Genomic DNA, 12,069 nt, shown 5'->3' with positions numbered 1-12,069 from the left:
CCACAGGCGGTGGCAGCGGAGCAGGCGGCTCCGGAGGAGGCGGCGTTGAGGCGTGGCCGGACGACGATGAGGGTGAAGATGAGCCACGCCGCCCCCACGGAGCCGACAAGGCGGGCGGGAGCTCATCAGCCACGGCTGCTGCGCCAGGCGGCGCACAGAAGCGCCGAGCCGCCAAGCCGCTGTTTGACAGCCGGCCAAAGAAACCGAGGAACCCGGCCACCGCGACTAGGCGTCATGAGGCCGCCGCGAAGGGACCCAATTCCAAAGGGCCCCAAAGCAGCCCCCAATAGTATCTGCGTAAGTACTTTGACTCCCCTCGCATTTTTTCCTTTGCCTTTCTTGCAATGATTCTTTCTGAATTTCTTCTTGTCTTTTTTTATCAGCGCCCCGCTCTCTCTTGAGCAGTCGGCCTCTGCTTCCGTCATCGGGGGGATGGAGAGCTTTGTCAACACCCGCCGCCTAGACCCGTGCGCCGAGCTCCAAGCGGCAAAAGAGAGGAACGCGCAGGAGGAGCGGGAAGAAGTCGAGCGGCAGAAGGCGGCAGCGGCCAAGGCGGCGCAGGAAGAGGCTGATGCAGCTGCCAAGGCCCAAGCCGATGCCGCGGCCAAGGAACGAGCGGACGCGGTCACCAAAGCATGGTCAAAGAAGGACACGTCCGTCCAGGCACCGCAACTAATCATCCCCCTGCGCGCCGCCTCGCCAACGCTAGGGGCTGAGGTGCTGACTAGAGGAGCCGGCGATGACCAGCCGGTCGCGGGAGGCGGAGGAGGCGACGCTGTCATCTTGGGGGCGGAGGAGCCACTGCAAGCGCCGACTGCTGATGCCCCCAGCAGTCGGCCAGAGGAGCCGCCGGTGCCACCAGCTGGCAACGAGTTGGTGGTGGGCTCTGCCCCGGTGGTCCGCAGTCAGGGGCGTCATCGCCCGAAGAAAGTGGTGTCGGCGCCAAGGCCGCTGGAAGTTGGGGCCGCGAGCTCTTCGGCCCCCGACGCCGAAGCTAGCAATGCCGCTCTGCTGGAATGGACTCTCGGAGGTGGAACAAATGTGTTGAACCGTGCCGCCATCGACGTCCAGGCCCATCTTCAGGCCTAAAGCTTCGCCCTCCAACAATACACCAAGGAGTTCCTAGCGACATGGGCCGCCATCCGGGTATGTCTCCTGAGCCTTGTATTTTCCTGAAATCTTCCGGCGGGGCGCGCCAACGCACCCACTGGGTGTAGCCCCCGAGTTCTGGGCCAACTGCTGAGCAGGCGGCTCAGAACTTAAGGTAAGTTCCAAGTGCTAACGTCTTCTTCTTTCTTCTCTTGTCTTGGTTGCAGGATTATCACAACATCCGTGCGGCTGCCTTCAACTCTCACGCCCAGGAGCTGGCCAAGCGGACTGCTGAACTGACCGAGAGACGGCATGAGTACGTCTTCCTTATTCATGCGGGGGCGCGCCAGCGCACCTGCGGGGTGTAGCCCCCAAGATTCGGGCCGACTGTTGAGCAGTCGGGCTGGATCTTTCAGCGACTACTTTTTTTTCTTTTGCTATCTTGCTGACTGTCTTTTCTTTTGTTTCTTCCGCAGGAGCCAATGCCGACTTGTAGCAGCGGCTGGGCGAAGCACAAACCGCGCTGCGCACCAAGGAGGAGGAGCGCGGCCGTATGGAGCAGGAGCGCAACCGCCTGGCCAAGAAATTGGCTGACCAGGCCGACCAGCACCAGGTGGAGCTGCAGAAGCTCCAGGACGCGGAGAAGGCACTCGAGGCTGAGTTCGAGACCCAGTGCTCGAGTTGGGTCAATAAGGAGAAGGCTCTGACCGACGGCTATGGAGAGATTGAGGACATGCTTGATGGTAAGCCGTTCTTCCCTTTTTCGTCTGTCGACTTCTCGTTCAAGCCGGAACTCCGACTTCATTCTTCTTTTTTCTTCTTGCGCAGAGTATTTTACTGGTCACGCCCGAAGGAAATATGCCCTAGAGGCAATAATAAAGTTATTATTTATTTCCTTATATCATGATAAATGTTTATTATTCATGCTAGAATTGTATTAACCGGAAACATAATACATGTGTGAATATATAGACAAACAGAGTGTCACTAGTATGCCTCTACTTGACTAGTTCGTTGATCAAAGATGGTTATGTTTCCTAACCATAGACATGGGTTGTCATTTGATTAACGGGATCACATCATTAGGAGAATGATGTGATTGACTTGACCCATTCCGTTAGCATAGCACTTGATCGTTTAGTTTGTTGCTATTGCTTTCTTCATGACTTATACATGTTCCTATGACTATGAGATTATGCAACTCCCGTTTACCGAAGGAACACTTTGTGTGCCACCAAACGTCACAACGTAATTGGGTGATTATAAAGGTGCTCTACAGGTGTCTCTGAAGGTACTTGTTGGGTTGGCGTATTTCGAGATTAGGATTTGTCACTCCGATTGTCGGAGAGGTATCTCTGGGCCCTCTCGGTAATGCACATCACATAAGCCTTGCAAGCATTGCAACTAATAAGTTAGCTGTGGGATGATGTATTACGGAACGAGTAAAGAGACTTGCCGGTAACGAGATTGAACTAGGTATTGAGATACCGACGATCAAATCTCGGGCAAGTAACATACCGATGACAAAGGGAACAACGTATGTTGTTATGCGGTCTGACCAATAAAAGATCTTCATAGAATATGTAGGAGCCAATATGAGCATCCAGGTTCCGCTATTGGTTATTGACCGGAGACGTGTCTCGGTCATGTCTACATTGTTCTCGAACCCGTAGGGTCCGCACGCTTAACGTTACGATGACAGTTTCATTATGAGTTTATATATTTTGATGTACCGAAGGTTGTTCGGAGTCCCGGATATGATCACGGACATGACGAGGAGTCTCGAAATGGTCGAGACATAAAGATCGATATATTGGACGGCTATATTCGGACACCGGAAGTGTTTCGGGTGATTTCGGAGAAAACCGGAGTGCCGGAAGGGTTACCGGAACCCCCGGGGAAGTATTGGGCCTTAGTGGGCCTGAGGGGAGAGAGGGTAGCAGCCCAGGAGGTGGCGCGCCCCCTCCCATGGGGAGTCCGAATTGGACTAGGGGAGGGGGCACGGCCCCTCTTTGCCTCTCCCTCTCCCTCTCTTTCCTTCCCCCTTCTCTCTTCCTAGTTGGACTAGGAAAGGGGAGTCCTACTCCTACTAGGAGGAGGACTCCCCCCTCCTTGGCGCGCCCCAAGGGCCGGCCGGCCTCTCCCCCTTGCTCCTTTATATACAAGGCAGGGGGGCACCTCTAGACACACAAGTTGATCTTCGTTATCGTTCTCTTAGCCGTGTGCGGTGCCCCCCTCCACCATAATCCTTGATAATATTGTAGCGGTGCTTAGGCGAAGCCCTGCGACGGTAGAACATCAAGATCGTCACCACGCCGTCGTGCTGACGGAACTCTTCCCCGACACTTTGCTGGATCGGAGTCCGGGGATCGTCATCGAGCTGAACGTGTGCTAGAACTCGGTGGTGCCGTAGTTTCCGTGCTTGATCGGTCAGGCCGTGAAGACGTACAACTACATCAACTGCGTTGTGCTAACGCTTCCGCTTTCGGTCTACGAGGGTACGTAGACAACACTCTCCCCTCTCATTGCTATGCATCACCATGATCTTGCGTGTGCGTAGGAACATTTTTGAAATTACTACGTTTCCCAACAGTGGCATCCGAGCCTAGGTTTTATGCGTTGATGTTATGCACGAGTAGAACACAAGTGAGTTGTGGGCGATATAAGTCATACTGCTTACCAGCATGTCATACTTTGGTTCGGTGGTATTGTTGGATGAAGCGGCCCGGACCGACATTACGCGTACGCTTACGCGAGACTGGTTCTACCGACGTGCTTTGCACACAGGTGGCTGGCGGGTGTCAGTTTCTCCAACTTTAGTTGAACCGAGTGTGGCTACGCCCGGTCCTTGCGAAGGTTAAAAACAACACCTTGACAAACTATCGTTGTGGTTTTGATGCGTAGGTAAGAACGGTTCTTGCTCAAGCCCGTAGCAGCCACGTAAAACTTGCAACAACAAAGTAGAGGACGTCTAACTTGTTTTTGCAGGGCATGTTGTGATGTGATATGGTCAAGACGTGATGAGATATAAATTGTTGTATGAGATGATCATGTTTTGTTGAAGTTATCGGCAACTGGCAGGAGCCTTATGGTTGTCTCTTTATTGCATAAGATGCAAGCGCCATAATTGCTTTACTTTATCGCTATGATAGCAATAGTTGCAAAAGCAATAGTTGGCGAGACGACCATGTGACGACACATTGATAGATCAAGATGATGGAGATCATGGTGTCATGCCGGTGACGATGGGATCATGACGGTACTTTGGAGATGGAGATCAAAGGCACAAGATGATGATGGCCATATCATGTCACTATTTGATTGCATGTGATGTTTATCTTTTATGCATCTTATTTTGCTTAGTTCGGACGGTAGCTTTATAAGATGATCTCTCACTAAATTATCAAGGTAAGTGTTCTCCCTGAGTATGCACCGTTGCGAAAGTTCTTCGTGCTGAGACACCACGTGATGATCGGGTGTGATAGGCTCTACGTTCAAATACAACGGGTGCAAAACAGTTGCACACGCGGAATACTCAGGTTAAACTTGACGAGCCTAGCATATAACAGATATGGCCTCGGAACACGGAGACCGAAAGGTCGAGCGTGAATCATATAGTAGATATGATCAACATAGTGATGTTCACCATTGAAACTCCATCTCACGTGATGATCGGACATGGTTTAGTTGATTGGATCACGTGATCACTTAGATGATTAGAGGGATGTCTATCTAAGTGGGAGTTCTTAAGTAATATGATTAATTGAACTTTAATTTATCATGAACTTAGTCCTGAGTATTAGTATATCTATGTTGTAGATCAATAGCTCGCGTTTAGCTCCCTGTTTTATTTTTGATATGTTCCTAGAGAAAACTAAGTTGAAAGATGTTAGTAGCAATGATGCGGATTGGATCCGTGATCTGAGGATTATCCTCATTGCTGCACAGAAGAATTATGTCCTTGATGCACCGCTAGGTGACAGACCTATTGCAGGAGCAGATGCAGACGTTATGAACGTTTGGCTAGCTCAATATGATGACTACTTGATAGTTTAGTGCACCATGCTTAATGGCTTAGAATCGGGACTTCAAAGACGTTTTGAACGTCATGGAGCATATGAGATGTTCCAGGAGTTGAAGTTAATATTTCAAGCAAATACCCGAGTTGAGAGAATATGAAGTCTCCAACAAGTTTATAGCTAAAAGATGGAGGAGAATCGCTCAACTAGTGAGCATGTGCTCAGATTGTCTGAGTACTACAATCGCTTGAATCAAGTGGGAGTTAATCTTCCAGATAAGATAGTGATTGACAGAATTCTCTAGTCACCATCACCAAGTTAGTAGAACTTCGTGATGAACTATAATATGCAAGGGATAACGGAAACGATTCCCAAGCTCTTCGTATGCTGAAATCGACGAAGGTAGAAATCAAGAATATCAAGTGTTGATGGTAGACAAGACCACTAGTTTCAAGAAAAGGGCAAAGGGAAGAAGGGGAACTTCAAGAAGAACAGCAAGTTGCTGCTCAAGTGAAGAAGCCCAAGTCTGGTCCTAAGCCTGAGACTAAGTGCTTCTACTGCAAAGGGACTGGTCACTGGAAGCGGAACTGCCCCAAGTATTTGGCGGATAAGAAGGATGGCAAAGTGAACAAAGGTATATTTGATATACAGATTATTGATGTGTATTTTACTAGTGTTCGTAGCAACCCCTCGGTATTTGATACTGGTTCAGTTGCTAAGAGTAGTAACTCGAAACGGGAGTTGCAGAATGAACAGAGACTAGTTAAGGGTGAAGTGACGATGTGTGTTGGAAGTGGTTCCAAGATTGATATGATCATCATCGCACACTCCCTATACTTTTGGGATTAGTGTTGAACCTAAATAAGTGTTATTTGGTGTTTGCGTTGAGCATGAATATGATTTGATCATGTTTATTGCAATACGGTTATTCATTTAAGTAAGAGAATAATTGTTGTTCTGTTTACATGAATAAAACCTTATGGTCATACACCCAATGAAATGGTTTTGGATCTCGATCATAGTGATACACATATTCATAATATTGAAGCCAAAAGATGCAAAGTTAATAATGATAGTGCAACCTTATTTGTGGCACTGCGTTTAGGTCATATTGGTGTAAAGCGCATGAAGAAACTCCATGTGATGGGACTTTTGGAATCACTTGATTATGAATCACTTGATGCTTGCGAACCATGCCTCATGGGCAAGATGACTAAGACTCCGTTCTCCGGAACAATGGAGCGAGCAACTGACTTATTGGAAATAATACATACTGATGTATGCGGTCCGATGAGTGTTAAGGCTCATGGCAAGTATCGTTATTTTCTGACCTTCACAGATGATTTGAGCAGATATGGGTATATCTACTTGATGAAACACAAGTCTGAATTTGAAAAGTTCAAAGAATTTCAGAGTGAAGTGGAGAATCATCGTAACAAAAATAAAAGTTTCTACGATATGATCGCAGAAGTAAAATATTTGAGTTACGAGTTTGGCCTTCAGTTAAAACAATGTGAAATAGTTTCACTACTCACGCCACCTGGAACACCACAGTGTAATGGTGTGTCCGAACGTCATAACCGTACTTTATTAGATATGGTGCGATCTATGACGTCTCTTACTGATTTACCGCTATCGTTTTGGGGTTATGCATTAGAGACAGCTACATTCACGTTAAATAGGGCACCATCTAAATCCGTTGAGACGACACCGTATGAACTATGGTTTGGCAAGAAACCTAAGTTGTCGTTTCTTAAGTTTGAGGTTGCAATGCTTATGTGAAAAAGTTTCAACCTGATAGCTCAAACCCAAATCGGAGTGCTTTCATAGGTACCCAAAATAAAGATGTTGGGTACTTCTATGAGATCCGAAGGCAGTTAGTCCTTGCTGAGATTGATCCTTTTGGGAGGGTTTCTCTCGAAGAGGGTGAGTGGAGGAGTAGAATTGATGAGTAGTATTGTCCGGTTTGTTTCTGTGCTACTACCCTTAGTGAGGAGTAATGATGTGATCATGTAACTAGATCAGTTACTCGAACCTCGTGGTTAACAGGTGACTGTCGCACGGTGTCGGTATCTGTTTGGAGGATGTTATTGCTGCGAACTCGAAAATATGGGAGCGGTGATGTGCGATTTGCGACAAAATGGCTTGGGCCATGATCTGAGTGAGTCCTGTATGAGAACGTATGGATTTGATTGACTTGCCCAATGATCGCGAGCCATTGAGATTAATGGATCTTCAAGAGGAGAGACAGACGCTGTGTAGTGTTATATCTACAGCTAGAATTGTCGCAGTTTGACAAGTTCAAGTGTTGACTGTGAGTTTTTCATCGTATTATGATTAAGTCTTGTCCAGAATATGTTGCATTGCCGCTTTTATGAATCTCGATGGCTAACACTGCATTCTTATGGATTTATTAAGCGTGTTGTTATGTGCCCTAGAGGTTTGTCTGCTAAAGGTTCAAATATGCAAGTCCAGGTCCTCTATGGATGGTGCAGCTCTCGGGTTGAATATCGCTTTTGATAGTTATCAGCATATTGTTTTTTTTTCAGATGCGGTGAGCCTGTATTTACAAGAAAGTGAGTGGGAGCACTACAACATTTCTGATAAGTATATGTGAAAGACATATTGTTGATCGGAGATAATGTAGAATTATTCTGCAAAGCATAAAGGAATGTTTGAAAGGAGTTTTTCAAAGAAAGACCTCGGTGAAGCTGCTTACATATTGATCATCAAGATCTATAGAGATAGATCAATACGCTTGATAAGTTTTTTGAATGAGTACATACCTTGACAAGATTTTGAAGTAGTTCAAAATGGAACAGTCAAAAGGAGTTCTTGCCTGTGTTACAAGGTGTGAAGTTGAGTAAGACTCAAAACCCGACCACGGCAGAAGATAGAGAGAGAATGAAAGTCATTCCCTATGCCTCAGCCATAGGTTCTATAAAGTATGCCATGCTGTGTACCAGACCTATTGTATACCCTGCCCTGAGTTTGGCAAAGGAGTACAATAGTGATCTAGGAGTAGATCACTGGACATTGGTCAAAATTATCCTTAGTGGAATAAGGATATGTTTCTCGATTATGGAGGTGACAAAAGGTTCGTCGTAAAGGGTTACGTCGATGCAAGTTTTGACACTGATCCAGATGACTCTAAGTCTCAATCTGGATACATATTGAAAGTGGGAGCAATTAGCTAGAGTAGCTCCATGCAGAGCATTGTTGACATAGAAATTTGCAAAATACTTACGGATCGGAATGTGGCAGACCCGTTGACTAAACTTCTCTCACAAGCAAAACATGATCACACCTCAGTACTCTTTGGGTGTTAATCACATAGCGATGTGAACTAGATTATTGACTCTAGTAAACCCTTTGGGTGTTGGTCACATGTCGATGTGAACTATGGGTGTTAATCACATGGTGATGTGAACTATTGATGTTAAATCACATGGCGATGTGAACTAGATTATTGACTCTAGTGCAAGTGGGAGACTGAAGGAAATATGCCCTAGAGGCAATAATAAAGTTATTATTTATTTCCTTATATCATGATAAATGTTTATTATTCATGCTAGAATTGTATTAACCGGAAACATAATACATGTGTGAATACATAGACAAACAGAGTGTCACTAGTATGCCTCTACTTGACTAGCTCGTTGATCAAAGATGGTTATGTTTCCTAACCATAGACATGAGTTGTCATTTGATTAACGGGATCACATCATTAGGAGAATGATGTGATTGACCTGACCCATTCCGTTAGCATAGCACTTGACCGTTTAGTTTGTTGCTATTGCTTTCTTCATGACTTATACATGTTCCTATGACTATGAGATTATGCAACTCCCGTTTACCGGAGGAACACTTTGTGTACCACCAAACGTCACAACGTAACTGGGTGATTATAAAGGTGCTCTACAGGTGTCTCCGAAGGTACTTGTTGGGTTGGCGTATTTCGAGATTAGGATTTGTCACTCCGATTGTCGGAGAGGTATCTCTGGGCCCTCTCAGTAATGCACATCACATAAGCCTTGCAAGCATTGCAACTAATAAGTTAGCTGCGGGATGATGTATTACGGAACGAGTAAAGAGACTTGCCGGTAACGGGATTGAACTAGGTGTTGAGATACCGACGATCAAATCTCGGGCAAGTAACATACCGATGACAAAGGGAACAACGTATGTTGTTATGCGGTCTGGCCGATAAAAGATCTTCGTAGAATATGTAGGAGACAATATGAGCATCCAGGTTCCGCTATTGGTTATTGACCGGAGACGTGTCTCGGTCATGTCTACATTGTTCTCGAACCCGTAGGGTCCGCGCGCTTAACCTTACGATGACAGTTTCATTATGAGTTTATATATTTTGATGTACCGAAGGTTGTTCGGAGTCCCGGATATGATCACGGACATGACGAGGAGTCTCGAAATGGTCGAGACATAAAGATTGATATATTGGACGGCTATATTCGGACACCGGAAGTGTTTCGGGTGATTTCGGAGAAAACCGGAGTGCCGGAAGGGTTACCGGAACCCCCCGGGGAAGTATTGGGCCTTAGTGGGCCTGAGGGGAGAGAGAGGGCAGCAGCCCAGGAGGTGGCGCGCCCCCTCCCATGGGGAGTCCGAATTGGACTAGGGGAGGGGGGCGCGGCCCCTCTTTCCCTCTCCCTCTCCCTCTCTTTCCTTCCCCCTTCTCTCTTCCTAGTTGGACTAGGAAAGGGGAGTCCTACTCCTACTAGGAGGAGGACTCCCCCCTCCTTGGCGCGCCCCAAGGGCCGGTCGGCCTCCCCCTTGCTCCTTTATATATAGGGGAAGGGGGCACCTCTAGACACACAAGTTGATCTTCGTGATCGTTCTCTTAGCCGTGTGTGGTGCCCCCCTCCACCATAATCCTCGATAATATTGTAGCGGTGCTTAGGCGAAGCCCTGCGACGGTAGAACATCAAGATCGTCACCACGCCGTCATGCTGACGGAACTCTTCCCCGACACTTTGCTGGATCGGAGTCCGGGGATCGTCATCGAGCTGAACGTGTGCTAGAACTCGGAGCTGCCGTAGTTTCGGTGCTTGATCGGTCGGGCCGTGAAGACGTACGACTACATCAACCGCGTTGTGCTAACGCTTCCGCTTCTGGTCTATGAGGGTACGTAGACAACACTCTCCCCTCTCATTGCTATGCATCACCATGATCTTGCGTGTGCGTAGGAACATTTTTGAAATTACTACGTTTCCCAACTACGCCGTCACCGCCAGCCAAGCCATCAAGGCCCGCCGTGACAAGCGAAGGCTGGCTGGTGCAGAAAGTGCACCCAACTCCCCGAAGAGCTGGCGGTGGTGGCACCCGACCTCTATCGTCGTGCTGCGGTGATAGCCGATTACACGAATACCGGCGTCTTCCTCCCCGATCTGAATGAGGAGGGCGCCGAGGCGCCGCCCAACTGGTTCGGGTTGAACCTTGAAGGCGGCGAGGACTCGGTGGAGGAGATCGCCTCGAGTGATGAAGGCAAAGAAGAGGAGGACGAGGACGAGGATGGTGGAGACGATGCGCTGGATGATGGAGGCGACAGTCAGCCTCATCCTGACCAAGTCTCGACCAACGGGCGGCATGCCGACGAGCCGACTGTCGCTGGTGCTGACCAGGCCAAGATCTGTTGGGGAACGTTGCAGAAAACAAAAAATTTCCTACGGTTTCACCAAGATCCATCTAGGAGTTCATCTAGCAATGAGTGATCGGATTGCATCTACATACGTTTGTAGATCACGCGCGGAAGCGTTCAAAGAACGGGGATGAGGAAGGCGTACTCGACGTGATCCAAATCACCGGAGATCCTAGCGCCGAATGGACGGCACCTCTGCGTTCAACACACGTATGGTCAGCGTGACGTCTCCTTCTTCTTGATCCAGCAAGGAGGAAGGAGAGGTTGAGGAAGATGGCTCCAGCAGCAGCACGACGGCGTGGTGGTGGTGGAGCTGCAGTACTCCGGCAGGGCTTCGCCAAGCACTATGGAGGAGGAGGATGTGTTGGAGAGGGAGAGGGAGGCACCAAAGGCGTGGGGTTAGAATTCCTCCATCTCCCCACTATATATAGGAGGGCCAAGGGGGGGCGCCGGCCCTAGGAGATCCAATCTCCTAGGGGGGCGGCGGCCAAGGGAGGAATCCCTCCTCCCCAAGGCACCTAGGAGGTGCCTTCCCCCTTTGGGACTCTTCCCTTCTTGAGCCCTAGGCGCATGGGCCTCTTGGGGCTGGTGCCCTTGGCCCATGTAGGCCAAGGCGCACACCCCTACAGCCCATGTGGCCCCCCGGGGCAGGTGGCCCCACCCGGTGGACCCCCGGGACCCTTCCCGTGGTCCCGCTACAATACCGATGACCCCGAAACTTGTCCCGATGCCCGAAATAGCACTTCCTATATATAATTCTTTACCTCCGGACCATTCCGGAACTCGTGACGTCCGGGATCTCATCCCGGACTCCGAACAACATTCGGGTTACTGCATATACATATCCCTACAACCCTAGCGTCACCGAACCTTAAGTGTGTAGACCCTACGGGTTCGGGAGACATGTAGACATGACCGAGATCGCTCTTCGGTCAATAACCAACAGCGGGATCTGGATACCCATGTTGACTCCCACATGCTCCTCGATGATCTCATCGGATGAACCACGATGTCGAGGATTCAAGCAACCCCGTATACAATTCCCTTTGTCAATCGGTATGTTACTTGCCCGAGATTCGATCGTCGGTATCCCAATACCTCGTTCAATCTCGTTACCGGCAAGTCAATTTACTCGTACCGTAATGCATGATCCCATGACCAGACACTTGGTCACTTTGAGCTCATTATTATGATGCATTACCGAGTGGGCCCAGTGATACCTCTCCGTCATACGGAGTGACAAATCCCAGTCTTGATCCGTGTCAACCCAACAGACACTTTCGGAGATACCCGTAGCATACC

This window comes from Triticum urartu, chromosome 5, assembly GCF_003073215.2.
Source record: "Triticum urartu cultivar G1812 chromosome 5, Tu2.1, whole genome shotgun sequence".
Taxonomy (NCBI): Eukaryota; Viridiplantae; Streptophyta; class Magnoliopsida; order Poales; family Poaceae; genus Triticum; species Triticum urartu.
The sequence above is the reverse complement of the archived record's forward strand: the minus strand, read 5'-3'. Positions refer to the sequence as shown.